Source organism: Esox lucius, chromosome 14, assembly GCF_011004845.1.
Source record: "Esox lucius isolate fEsoLuc1 chromosome 14, fEsoLuc1.pri, whole genome shotgun sequence".
In the NCBI taxonomy this organism is placed as follows: domain Eukaryota; kingdom Metazoa; phylum Chordata; class Actinopteri; order Esociformes; family Esocidae; genus Esox; species Esox lucius.
In genome coordinates this window covers 5,451,946-5,466,008 of record NC_047582.1, presented here as the reverse complement: position 1 = coordinate 5,466,008, position 14,063 = coordinate 5,451,946, and the positions used below count along the sequence as shown (strand labels likewise).

At 41.4% G+C, this 14,063-nt stretch overlaps 1 protein-coding gene across 2 annotated transcripts in view; it reads left to right on the top strand.

Annotated features, from left to right (window-relative positions):
• Positions 1–487: 487 nt before the first annotated feature.
• Positions 488–14,063, top strand: part of jak2a (Janus kinase 2a) — a 54,444-nt gene continuing 40,868 nt past the window's right edge. For both annotated transcript variants that reach the window (XM_013137007.3, XM_020053283.2), the window contains exon 1: positions 488–888. The gene's annotated coding sequence lies outside the window, so the exon portion shown is untranslated. The remainder of the gene's footprint in view (positions 889–14,063) is intronic.

Below are 14,063 nucleotides of genomic sequence, written 5' to 3'. Positions count from 1 at the left end.
AGTATATACATGTGTTTTTTCCCCATTGTTTCTCACCATTTCCCAAGGTACCCCTGACAGCAGTGTACAGTTTGGAGTGGGGGTCAATGTGGGTGGAGTCAAACAGTCTGTTCATTGCAACCAGTACCTTGTCTGAAGCAAAAAGTGTCACACCACTTGGTACCAATTTGAAAGTGCATAGGGTCTAGAACAGACTTGGATGTAAGTGGTTGAAAAATTACGCAACTTCAGAAGCTTTGACCACGTGATATTTGTAAAGTTCATCCAGTCAACATATGCAGGCACAAGTCGGGTACTTTGTGTCCCCAAAATGCGGGGAACTACAGTCGTTGACCTACTTTTACTACCTTCTTGACAAAATTGACTATTTTGAACGCACCCGCAGTCATTCTCAGACTAACAACTAGGGAGTTGCGGGTTACGTGTTTTTGGCATGTCACAGTCCCCGCCCATCTGTAATGGGCTAACAACACTAGCCGTCTCTAAACAGTCAAATGAGGTTACTGACTTGAAAAGGAAGGACATCTTCGTGTTCTCTGAAAATGTTGACTTTTTTCTCCATGCCCCAGTATTTACTATAATATTCTGCAATTCTCTACAAGTTCTATAGAGTAAAGCTCGCTTGCAATACAAAAAAACGTTATCAATGCAAATCAGCTAGCTAGGTAGCTAACTGTCAAATGTAAAGCAAGTATTTACTATAGCTTCTTACAAGGATGTCTGTCGCGCTGAAAATAAACCAGAAGAACACCAATTTGACAAGGAGCCAAAATGAATGGTGAAGCACGCGGATTGTACCGTTAGCGGTACTGACTTACAGCACTGGGACATATATGTGACTTGGACTTACTGTAACTTCCCACTACAACATTGTTGGAAAACATTCAGGTACAGTAACAGCAAGCTTGTAGCTTGGCAGTTTAGTTATCACGTTACGTTATATAGCTCTTGTCAATCTCTTATCAGTTAGTTAGCCTGAGAATTGGTAGCTACGAAGTCTTGCCGAAAAGCAAGAGGTGGTCCAAGCGTCCTTGTCAGCAACAATTAAAACATACTTCCGGTTCGCGAATATTGCTGAACCGATTTACATCTATAGTATCTGTTTTTCAGTCAGTTATTGTGTAAACATTAACAGTGACACATTTACGTGACACTTTCATTTTAAAACATGTTCCAATATAAAAATATCCCTTCTGTTCAGTACGTAATCTATGTTGATATTAGACTTAAGAGTGAAGGTTAGGGGAGGTGGAAAAGACTGTTGTTTCTTCTAAACGAAATGTGTTTACATTTTAGTTTTGTACTGTGTTGCTGACTTTTCTTTCATCGTGTAATACACTGTATATTAAATTAATATGGGACTTTAGATAAAATATTTTCTACCTTTCTTCAATTAAGCGGAGTGGAGAATGCTGACAACCCACATTTAGAACGTCTTTAGTTAGTGGAGTACGGAGTACTTCCTGCCCACTTCAGCTGAGAAACCTTTTACACTTTTCTCCTCTACTGGTTAGATTTGGCATCATACACACAGTTTTGTACCAAAGACCTTTTGGTACAAAAAGTTAACGTCCAAAAACCAGTAGTCTCCATGTTGCTGTTGGGACGTTAGTGTTGCTGCCTTGATGTTCAGGTTTTCAGTAAGCTATGATTCATTCAGGAATTTCAAGTTATAAAAGGGGATTTTCGTCTCCATTTCCTTTAAGTGATACACTGTGGCACAGAATCAGTGAATAAACTACAAGCAAAATGAGTGCTTCCTACACACTTATGTGCAATGAAAACTGAATAGTCATAATGATACTGACCACACCACAATACAAACACATAGCACATAGTTAGATTTGGATCAAGACAGACAGACAATTTCGACACTCTCCCTTTGTAATTATGCCCAGTATATAGGTGAGTAGGACTTTTAACAGTTAGCTAAATCAGAGTATAATTTAGTTTGGATTAGCACATTCCGTGGAGCCAGTCTTACTGTTTATGCAAGTTTAGTGATCAATTCATTTCTCACCACTGCCACTTTATTCTCTAGAAATCCCACAGCACAACTATGTATTACTACCTACCAGGGTAATGTGATTGAGACAGTAATATAAATAACTTGGAATTTTAATTGATGGTGACTTGTCCTTCAAACTGCATATACTTCAACTTGCAAAAAAACTTACGTTGAAGTTGGGATTTTATTTTAGGAACAAGGCTTGTTTCTCATTTAAAGCAAGAAAAAAAACGTATTTTGGGAACCTTTATGCCTATACTGGACTATGGTGATTTTCTATATGAATGCCTCTGCTCAGTGTTTGAGATCTATTGACACCCTTTATCATGGAGCATTGAGATTTATCTTAAACTGTCAGGCACTTAACCACCATTGCACTTTATATGCTGGAGTTGGATGGTCTTCCCTACCTTCCTGTAGACTTAGCCACTGGTATACCTTTATTTACAAAGCCATATTGGGTTTATTGCACTTATATTTATGTTAATTTATCCTGGTCAAATAAAGGTTTAATAAATATTTAAAAAACTAGGTACTTGGCAGGTCAAATGGTGGGAATTACTTTGTTGAATTGCATGAGCCAGTATAGAGAAACTGCACTATATAACAAAGCAAACTGTCTTAGCTGTGTAAGGGGATTCAACTCTGGTTGCCAAAAGAGGTGATGGACAGAGCTTCGAAGTCCCCTACCCCAGCTGTCAGCTGAAAGCCTTTAACTTGATCCCTGCATTTGTTTGGTCAGTGTTCTTTTACAATAATGCAGTATAAGTTGGAAATCTACCACCTTACGCCATAGAACACCCTGAATTAAGAATTGTATACCCACCCATGAGCATTGCTTTAAATTATTGTCAGTGTTTGTCTGTCATAATAAGGGATAAGCACAGACCTACATGTTTCTATCATACATTCTAGTTAGCCTTGATGTGAAGGTTAACCCCTTTTTTGACGTGTGTGTCCGTTAGAAGGCAGGCCCTCTAACAGAATCCAACATCAGATTGATTCTGCAAAGTGAGCAAATCAAGCATGCCGGTAGCGCAAATGGCCCACAATAAAAAGCGAAATCGTTCAGTCTTCTCTGGCAGTGCTGAGGCTACAAGGGGTTGCAGGAGTACTGAAGTTTTTGAACCCTGATTTGAGTTTAATGCTTACGGTGCAAAGCATACACAGTGGTGGAAAGAGACAAATAATGCGCGACAGATACCGGATCTGTGGAAAACAGTCAAACTGATTACATGTTTCGACTTGTATTATAGAAATAAAAACTTGACGCAGGAGGCAATCGTAATGTGTGCAGTTTTCTGTTTGGCTATAGTAGGCTATTGGTCTATAAAGACATCTCTTCCGAAATTATACACCATCTCCGCCATGTCGCCCGTGTTTTCTTCAAGTATTTCAAAGTGTGTCAAGGATGTAATGTAGCCATAGCTGTTTAGATAAAAGCCTCAGAAGGTGTTTCAGACTAGTGACAAAATAAAGCAAATGAAAGGGGTGTTAGAAATTATCCAACAAATGTTTTTTATTTAAATGAGCAGAATGAACTCTTCGCAATCTTTGTGAACTGAGCACATAGGCTACAAATAGCATGGCATCATCTACCGCTTATCCGGGGCCGGGTCGCGGGGGCAGCAGTCTAAGCAGGGATGCCCAGACTTCCCTCTCCCCAGACACTTCCTCCAGCTCTTCCGGGGTGACACCGAGGCGTTCCCAGGCCAGCCGGGAGACATAGTCCCTCCAGCGTGTCCTAGGTCTTCCCCTGGGTCTCCTCCCGGTGGGACGGGACCGGAACACCTTCCCAGGAAGGCGTTCCGGAGGCATCCGAAACAGATGCCCAAGCCACTTCAGCTGACCCCTCTCGATGTGGAGGAGCAGCGGCTCTACTCTGAGCTCCTCCCGGGTGACCGAGCTTCTCACCCTATCTCTAAGGGATCGCCCAGCCACCCTGCGGAGAAAGCTCATTTCGGCCGCCTGTATCCGGGATCTTGTCCTTTCGGTCATGACCCAAAGCTCATGACCATAGGTGAGAGTAGGAACGTAGATTGACCGGTAAATCGATTCTTTCTTCACCACGACAGACCGATACATCGACCGCATTACTGCAGAAGCTGCACCGATCCGTCTGTCAATCTCCCGTTCCATCCTTCCCTGACTCGTGAACAAGACCCCTAGATACTTAAACTCCTCCACTTGAGGCAGGTACTCACTTGAGGCTACAAATAGGGCTGTCTAATTGCCAAATTAGAGCCAGATCATTATAATTGTATAGACTTTTTGTATAGATCTTTTTGCACAATATCTGGATTAAAATCATGTTTCCAGTCTGAATAATGGATTTTGAAGCCGATGTTAGAAATGTCTTAAATAATATGCATATTGTCAATTTCCAAAGGATGTCTAGGCCATGGGTAAAGAAAAGAGCGTTTGACAACTCTGCGTAAAGTTATAAGCACAGATAATTTACAGAAAATGAGTGCCAGCACTCGAGTCTCGTAAAATAAGTCTCATTCTATGGGGTCTTTAAGAGTTTTTTTCAGCAAAAGTGGCGTCCAAATGATCAGATCTGGCCATTGGCCAATTGTTGTGCTAGGCTTGCACATTCTAACACCCACGCTTGCTAGCAAAACAGTCCGCATGCTTTTGGCAGAGCAGCAGTTATCTGCAGTCTAATGCATTAATAATGTCTATAACCAACAGTCTAATCATGCTCAAATAAACAAATAACGCTGTCTTAATCTCATCTCACCTTCATCCACTTATCCGTATCGGGTCGCGGGGGCAGCAGCTCCAGCATGTCTTAATATAAATGTAAATTATCTCAGGTACTGTACACCGTGACATTACCCTTGATTACTTGTGTGGAGCCTCCGGCTCATCGCAAGGTGATATAAGTCGCTAGTGACCACTAGAGGCTGCGCAGCCATCGGCCACTATCAGAGGCAAGTTCTGCCGATAGAAAATATATGTAAAACGCCCTATCGGCACAGATTAAACGGCCAAAGGATAAATCGGTCCACCCCTTCTACAAAGGAATTTTGGTAGCTCATGCTAACCAGTGAATTTTGGGAGGCAGGAAAATGGTATTGCCGAAATTCGCCTTCCACTTTCAACGTGCTTCCCTTCGTCACTAGAGTGAAATACCATTTCTGGCACACTTTCAGTGTTGCAAGATTTTATAAGCTCTGTGCACAAGCGTATGGACGAACTTCCGCTTTAGCCAGATGTCGGCATATCATTTTCCGGTTTACTTAAGGCGATCACCCGCGTCGCCCAAAAATTCAGTTCTTAGTAGATGTCTCCCAAGACCTGCCTAAAATAAGCATTAGTGATGTCCATCGAATTGTTGAAGGAAGTAAACATCTGGTCCTATATGGTATTAATTGCGCTTAAACCTGCGTTACGTGGAAGTATATATAAAAAAAAAAGACTATTTCTAGCGTTTGAAGTCATTGAATGGCGCAAGCCATATTTTATTAAAAAGAGGACATTCTCCTGATTAAATGAGTCACGTACATTATATTAGTTTTTTTCCCTGTACAACAGCATCACTCATCTTGTTGTGCGTTTAGGTGTTTACTAATGCGGATGAGTATTAGTAAGTAAACCAGAAACTGCAATACCCACTTCTAGACAAAAGCGGAAGTTCGTCACTACGCTGGTGCACAGAGTCTATTGGCTAATTTTCTTTTTGTCAGAATAGCTATGGCAAGATGATACACCTAACACCCTTTCAAATATATACTACATGGGAAAGATAATGGTGTATACCAGGGCTGTCCAAACCATTCCATGGAGGGCTGTGTGTCTGCAGGTTTTTGGTTTTTCCTATAAGTTGGTTTCCAGTTCACACCTAAACAACTAGGTGAAGGTAGAAACTAATCTATTAGTCAATCAAGTACAATGTGAGAGCGAAAACCTGCAGACACATGGCCCTCTGTGGAATAGTTTGGGCACCACTGGTGTACAATCTTGGAAAACAAATGTATTGATAGACTGATACACTTAATAAATGTACACTACAAATAGCCTAACAGAAAACTGCACAACTGTCCCCCACCCATCAGCGTTATTTTCTATATTAAAATGCGGAAAACTAAATAATTTTGCTGTTGTCTTTAAGGACACAAAGAATGTTTTCATCTACTAAGAGAAGCGAAACATATGCTAAATTGTCAACGAAATGAAGAGCAAATTTCTCCACAAGCAGTAATGGAGAATAGTGTGAACGTATTCACAAGAATGGGGGTAATATTCTGGTATTGGGTCATTGAGGGTCCAGCTCAAATTAAGCACTGAGGAAAAGGGATGTTTGATGTCAGGTTAGGCCTAAGAAACAGTACCAATTTGGAAAACATATTTTTTTGTAAATAATATACATTTTTCTTAGTGTTGCACAATTTTCTTACAAAATATAACCATACAATTTCAGTAGCACGTTCATTTGTTATTAGATGGAGTACATACCCTAATCTGATTATTTTCACCAGTCATCGTTATTTGTCTCGCAAACTCATAAGAATATCTGTAATTCTAAGCAGTGGCGGTCACTACCATTAGGCAAGGGAGTCAGCCTCTTTAGCCCCTGAAGGCCCAGGGCCCCGTAAAAATGAAACTCAAATAAAATAACTAAAAAATAATACATTACACGAGATGGACTGCAAAGTTTTTAAAATACGCTGGTATGTGAGCGAGGCAGAAAAAAAGGAGGAATATAGCGCCGGTCCATAACAGTAATAGCTTAGTGGCTGCAGCTACTACTTGTCATAAACGTGAATAGATAACGGCTGCAGCTGTTACTTACTGAATATGACTGTTTGACAATCTCATAAGAAAGCGCAATCCCTGATCTGGACCATCACGAACAGCCTTGATTAAGAAGACATTTATTCTATTCCATCATGTCGTTCTTGTAACATCACACATTTTGATTAAAATGACAGCAATGTTGATTATCATGGTGATAGTGTCAGTGGTACTGATCGCAAATTAGCAATGTTGATTTCTATCCTCCCCAGGCTCCCTCTAACAGTACGGTGACACAGAATACAATGTCTGATCCAGGTATATGTGGCCTTCCCAGCTGACAGATAAGGAAGAGTGCAGCATAGTGAGAAAAGGAAGGTATATGAATGCACCTGATCAAGATTAAGAAACTGCACACTTGAACAAAATGGCGTAATGCTTTGTGCTTCACTTTAGTCTTAGCTTATAAGGCAGAATGTACCATTCAGAGAACTATTTTTAAACTATTTGATTTACTCTACTGCAAGTTTCTTTGGAAGTGGCAGTTCCATTCAACAATGAAGAAGGTATGCTCAAAATGTTGCCAGTATGGATTTGATACGGACAATAGGTAAAAAATAATAGGTGATGTTGGGGCTTCAACCAGCCTTTGCCGAAGTCTCTAAAACCACCACTGATTCTAGACTAAAAGAAGTTATCTGAAACATATATTTTTTTTACATTTAGGGGTTATGCTTTATTTAAATATTTTGACATGCTTGATTGTAAAAGAAAATGAGGATCCACTTGTTTTTCTGACGTTACTTTCTGTGATGTCAGGATGGATTTGGACCAGCATGCAAGGTTGCCAGATTTTAATGACAGTAAACCGCTAAATCTCCTTTGTTATCCACAAAGAAACATTGTTCTTTTGTATACTACCCTATATGTAAATCAACCTGCCCAAGCCCATTAAAAATGTTAAAGTTTCAGGGGAATCCTCCCCATCTGACAAAAATGCCAAAATGGAAACTTATATTTCTCATCTTTAGTTAAACTGTCCATTTGTGATAAAGGTGTTATGACTTGGCTAACAGGTTTCTTGTCAACAGGTTTTTCTATCACATCAGTTAGAGGCAGACATTTCCTTATTTATAATTTCAAAAGGGACACATTCTTTGGAGAGAACCCAACTTTACAGTCACTACTATTACTTAATTTAGGCTACACTTTACATCAAGAGTCAGTCTGTCTCTAAATGCCTAATAACGTATATTAACCGTCAGGGGAGAGTATGTGAGCAGAACTGAGCGTTGGAAAATCCCACTTGCTCCCTGAGCAGTTCTTGGTTCTTACATACTGCTTGCTTCTTACATACTGCTTGCTTCTTACACACTGCTTGCTTCTTACACACTGCTTGCTGGGTGCTTAATGTCCTTTTCCTTGCTCCATTCTCACAGAAAAACAAACCTCACCAAATCGCTCAGTTCTTTTGTTTAGAAGCATAGTTTAACAAATGCCCCATCTACTTATGTTTATGTAGGTTACAATCAAGTTGCACTTATTGAATATTTCAGCATGTTTTCCAAAATTGAAAGAACCCAGAACTCTCTGAACAATGTTACTTTAGCAAAACTGGAACACCTCACCTCATTCCCTCTCAACACCACACATACTATGGCAGTAACAAAGTATTCAGTCTGCCTAATTCTTAACTGCATATTTTTCCCAAATTAATATGTATCTTTGCACAAGCAGACCCTTTTCTGTCAGTTAACCACCAGAGTTGCATGCATAGAAGTGAGGAAAATAGATTTGCGTTCTAATTTTATGTGCTATGATGCATATACACTCACCTAAAGGATTATTAGGAACACCTGTTCAATTTCTCATTAATGCAATTATCTAATCAACCAATCACATGGCAGTTGCTTCAATGCATTTAGGGGTGTGGTCCTGGTCAAGACAATCTCCTGAACTCCAAACTAAATGTCAGAATGGGAAAGAAAGGTGATTTAAGCAATTTTGAGCGTGGCATGGTTGTTGGTGCCAGACGGGCCAGTCTGAGTATTTCACAATCTGCTCAGTTACTGGGATTTTCACGCACAACCATTTCTAGGGTTTACAAAGCATGGTGTGAAAAGGGAAAAACATCCAGTATGCGGCAGTCCTGTGGGCGAAAATGCCTTGTTGATGCTAGAGGTCAGAGGAGAATGGGCCGACTGATTCAAGCTGATAGAAGAGCAACTTTGACTGAAATAACCACTCGTTACATCCGAGGTATGCAGCAAAGCATTTGTGAAGCCACAACACGCACAACCTTGAGGCGGATGGGCTACAACAGCAGAAGACACCAGTGGGTACCACTCATCTCCACTACAAATAGGAAAAAGAGGCTACAATTTGCACGAGCTCACCAAAATTGGACAGTTGAAGACTGGAAGAATGTTGCCTGGTCTGATTAGTCTCGATTTCTGTTGAGACATTCAGATGGTAGAGTCAGAATTTGGCGTAAACAGAATGAGAACATGGATCCATCATGCCTTGTTACTACTGTGCAGGCTGGTGGTGTAATGGTGTGGGGGATGTTTTCTTGGCACACTTTATCCTCTGATGTCTACTTCCAGCAGGATAATGCACCATGTCACAAAGCTCGAATCATTTCAAATTGGTTTCTTGAACATGACAATGAGTTCACTGTACTGAAATGGCCCCCACAGTCACCAGATCTCAACCCAATAGAGCATCTTTGGGATGTGGTGGAACGGGAGCTTCGTGCCCTGGATGTGCATCCCACAAATCTCCATCAACTGCAAGATGCTATCCTATCAATATGGGCCAACATTTCTAAAGAATGCTTTCAGCACCTTGTTGAATCAATGCCACGTAGAATTAAGGCAGTTCTGAAGGCGAAAGGGCGTCAAACACAGTAAGGTGTTCCTAATAATCCTTTAGGTGAGTGTACATGTTAGTACACGAGTCGTGTTTAACCTGTTGCATAGTCCTGCTCATGAGTGCTAGTGCTCCTTGGTGAACACCTTTTTTTGGCAACCGCATACCTCAGATGCTAGCTGCACAAGGCTCCATCACAATGGTGACAAGACTAATGGCATAGAAGCCTTTTGTGGGAGTTGTGGAGTAGATGTAGCAACTGGAGTACTGGACAGGCCACAAACTGGCTGCTGTGATAATGTCTGTCCCCAGCTTCCCAAACAGCCCTGATAAGCCTGGAACAAGTAGTCTAACTCTCTGCCTGGAGGCCGATAACAGCATAACACCATGGACATACCATTTGTGGGTGGTTACACTATTGGGTGTGGGGGCGGGGATTCCCAGACTCAGATGCTTTTAAAAGTTTCACCAACATAGAGATTGGAAAGATCAACTCTTGTTCCCAGTTGGTAGCCTATTCCCCTCTGGGGAATGGGGTGCATTAAACAGTCAGTCGCTAGAGTTCATAATTCAGAAAGTGGCTACCCCTCTGCTGACCTACGGAATTAGACACACTGTCAGGCCACTCTCATGCGCTTCGTGTTGACCTACTTATGTATTCACTTCCTTTTTCCTGCTTTCTGACTGTAGGTACACCACAAGTGCCACAGCAAAGTGTTGTAAGACAAAAGCACCCGATGATTTGGCACGGTGACATCCCTACACGTGTTTTGTTATCGCTGCTGCTGTCGACTTAGACTTGCCTACGTTTTGATTGCCCTACTTTGCAGCTTCATTGCTGTTAAAACGTGACATTCAAGGACACTTCATTCTCTTTTTGAAAGGCAGCTGCTGTACAGTGTAACCTATCCCCAGTACCAACCAAATATGTATAGCTAGGCTCTTTTCATCCCAAATGTTGCTTTGTTATTATGAAACTTGCTGGAAGTGGCAGTAGCTGGACTGGGTTGCGGAGAAGACTGCCAGATGGGTCTACTACACCATACACACAAATAGGGCAACTGTAGCTGTCTCTCACTGGGAGTTGACACTTCCCCATTAGCTTAATTTTCTAGACTAAATATTGCGTCACTGGCTCGGTTCCACAAAGAACGCTAACAGATGCATCCCAAATTGCACCCTGTTCTCTACATGGTGCACTCTGCCTGACCAGAGCCCCATAGATCATGCATCTCTGGGAAGTGCTGATCCAGAGAAGCAAAGAACACTGGCCATATTTCTCATTTGTTAGTCTCCTTTACAAAGGTTAGCGGATTATGTTTTCTTTAAAATAGGGTATTGTTACTATAAGGAATTACAATAGGTGTGTACTTTCAGCCTTTGTAAGCTAAAATCAGTGAGCTGTCTTTAGTGAGCACGCTAGTGTATATTGCTATTGTTACAGTTTCTGACCTTTCATGATCTGTAGGTTGGAGTTCCTCTTTCATGTCTTGGGTCACATACAGTATAGGCTTTTGCAGCATTGTCTGTTTTTGTAATACTGTGATTTAAAAGGATTTGAGAAATGTGGCCTTTAAAGTAAGTGCTTCCCCAGTTGTTGCTTGAATACTGTTTTCATACCTCTATGTACAGTATCAGGGAAGTTAGAAGTCAGAAATTTGAAATAGGCTTAGAAATAGGTTGCTGGTATCTGACAACATCCCAAAGAATACTCAAGCTGGCCGTCTTGATGCAGATAAATCACATGGCTAAAACATTAGGTTTGCCAAAATAATTTGTTTGGTACATTAAGAAGAAAGCACTGGTTATCCCGACAATGTCAAATGACCAGGTAGACTGAGGTAGACCTAGTGGATGACCAAAGAATGCTCAGCATGTTAAAGAAAACTACATAGAACCTTCCGACAGATTGTGGATGTGTCAGCCACTACAATACGCAGGAGACTACCAGCTGAACTACAGTGGCAGGACTGCAAGGTGAAAAACATCAGTTAGCCTCAAAAACAGGATATAAAAAAAAAATATGTTCTGGTAGAAATGTCATTTGTACAGATGAGACATTAACAAGTATCAAAATGATGGCAACAGTTAGTGTGGAGAGACAAGAAAGGACCTGGCATACCAATTTATGTGACGTAAGGTGGTGTAGGTATTATGTTTTGGGCATGTATGTCTGACTTGCTTTCATTGATGATGTAACTGCTGACCGCAGCAGCAGTGTACAGACACTGGCACATCGCCTTGGAATAGGACAATGATCCGAAATAATCCTAAACATAAAACAGACTGGAGCTGAAGATGGCTGCAGTTCAGGCCTGGCAGAGCATCACTAGCTGGATCTTTCAATGCATCTTCAGTGAATGCATTACATACAGTGGGGAGAACAAGTATTTGATACCCTGCAGGTTTTCCTACTTACGATTTGCAGGTTTTCCTACTTACAAAGCATGTAGAGGTCTGTCATTTTTTATCATAGGTACACTTGAACTGTGAGAGACGGAATCTAAAACAAAAATCATGATTTTTAAATGACTAATTTGCATTTTATTGCATTTTATTGTAGACCTGCACAAGGCTGGGATGGGCTACAGGACAATAGGCAAGCAGCTTTGTGAGAAGGCAACAACTGTTGGCACAATTATTAGAAAATGGAAGAAGTTCAAGATGACAGTCAATCTCCCTCGGTCTGGGGCTCCATGTAAGATCTCACCTCGTGGGGCATCAATGATTGTGAGGAAGGTGAGGGTTCAGCCCAGAACTACAGGGCAGGACGTGGTCAATGACCTGAAGAGAGCTGGGACCACAGTCTCAAAGAACCATTAGTAACACACTACGCCGTCATGGATTAAAATCCTGCAGTGCATGCAAGGTCCCCCTGCTCAAACCAGCGCATGTCCAGTCCTGTCTGAAGTTTGCCAATGACCATCTGGATGATCCAGAGGAGGAATGGGAGAAGGTCATGAGATGAAGGTCATGAGATGTATGATGAGACAAAAATAGAGTTTTTTGGTCTAAACTCCACTCGCCGTATTTGGAGGAAGAAGAAAGATGAGTCCAACCCCAAGAACACCATCCCAACCATGAAGCATGGAGGTGGAAACATGATTCTTTGGGGATGCTTTTCAGCAAAGGGGACAGGACGACTGCACTGTATTGAGGGAAGGATGGATGGGGCCATGTATTGCGAGATCTTGGCCAGTAACCTCCTTCCCTCAGTAAGAGCATTGAAGATGGGTCGTGGCTAGGTCTTCTAGCATGACAACCACCCGAAACACACAGCCAGGGCAATTAAGGAGTGGCTCAGTAAGAAGCATCTCAAGGTCCTTGAGTGACCTAGCCAGTCTCCAGACCTGAACCCAATAGAAAATCTTTGGAGGGAGCTGAAATTCTGTACCTATGATAAAAATTTGACTTCTACCTGCTTTGTAAGTAGGAAAACCTGCAAAATCGGCAGTGTATCAAATACTTGTTCTCCCCACTGTATGTACAATTAAGTAATTTCTGTATAATACATTTCAGGGACACAGTGTGTCATTGTTAGCAGGTGTTAATTCAGTTCACCTGCTGCATTCCTTCTGCATGCATTTTTAGGGGGCATAGATACGGTACCCTATTGTTTTTGTTGGTTTTATTATAATTTTTTTTCTCTGGGCCCATTTTCAAAGGCCCGTAACTCGGCCATATGTGGCTCAGTTTGCATGAAACTTTGCATACTTGTTGCCATGAGAGGCCCCAAGGGCCTCGGCCATTATTATACCTATACACACCATGGTGGCGCTGTAGCACTTAGTCAAATGTTGAATGTTTGAGCATGCATATCTCATGAACTGAATGTCGTAGAGTCATGCAGCCAAGTTCCATACATGCCCCTTCTCAAATTCGCCCCTTGGGTTTTGCTCCATTCTGAATTTGGTGAAAAAGACTTAAACGACATCTCCTCCGAGACCGCTGAACGGATTTGCATGCCGTTTGGTGTGAATAACCTTTGAACCATTATCTTTAAAATGTATATAAGGAAAGTTGATATCTGCTAATCTGCTAATGAAATCTGCTAATGAAATTGAGCTGGGCGGGTCTATGACTTAAGATGTCCATTAAACCCAAATGGAACATCAAACAGCTACGAAACTAATCATGCTCGTAAATGTGTCTGCTAGGAATGGACAGGAAAACTCCCATACAGAAATACCGCTTGGTGGCACTATAAACATAACCAATGTTCCTCACGATTTTGCCATTGACAAAAACTCACTTAAACGACATTTCTTCCGAAACCGCTGAATGGATTTGGATGACAATTGGTGTAAAGGACGACTGGACCATTGTCTTTAAAAGTTATATTGTTGTAAATGTTTCTGGTGTATTTTCAAAATATGCATCTGTGGTGTGTGCTATTTCGGGTATTATAGATCCCAACCCAATGAGACTATTCAGTCTGCCTGCC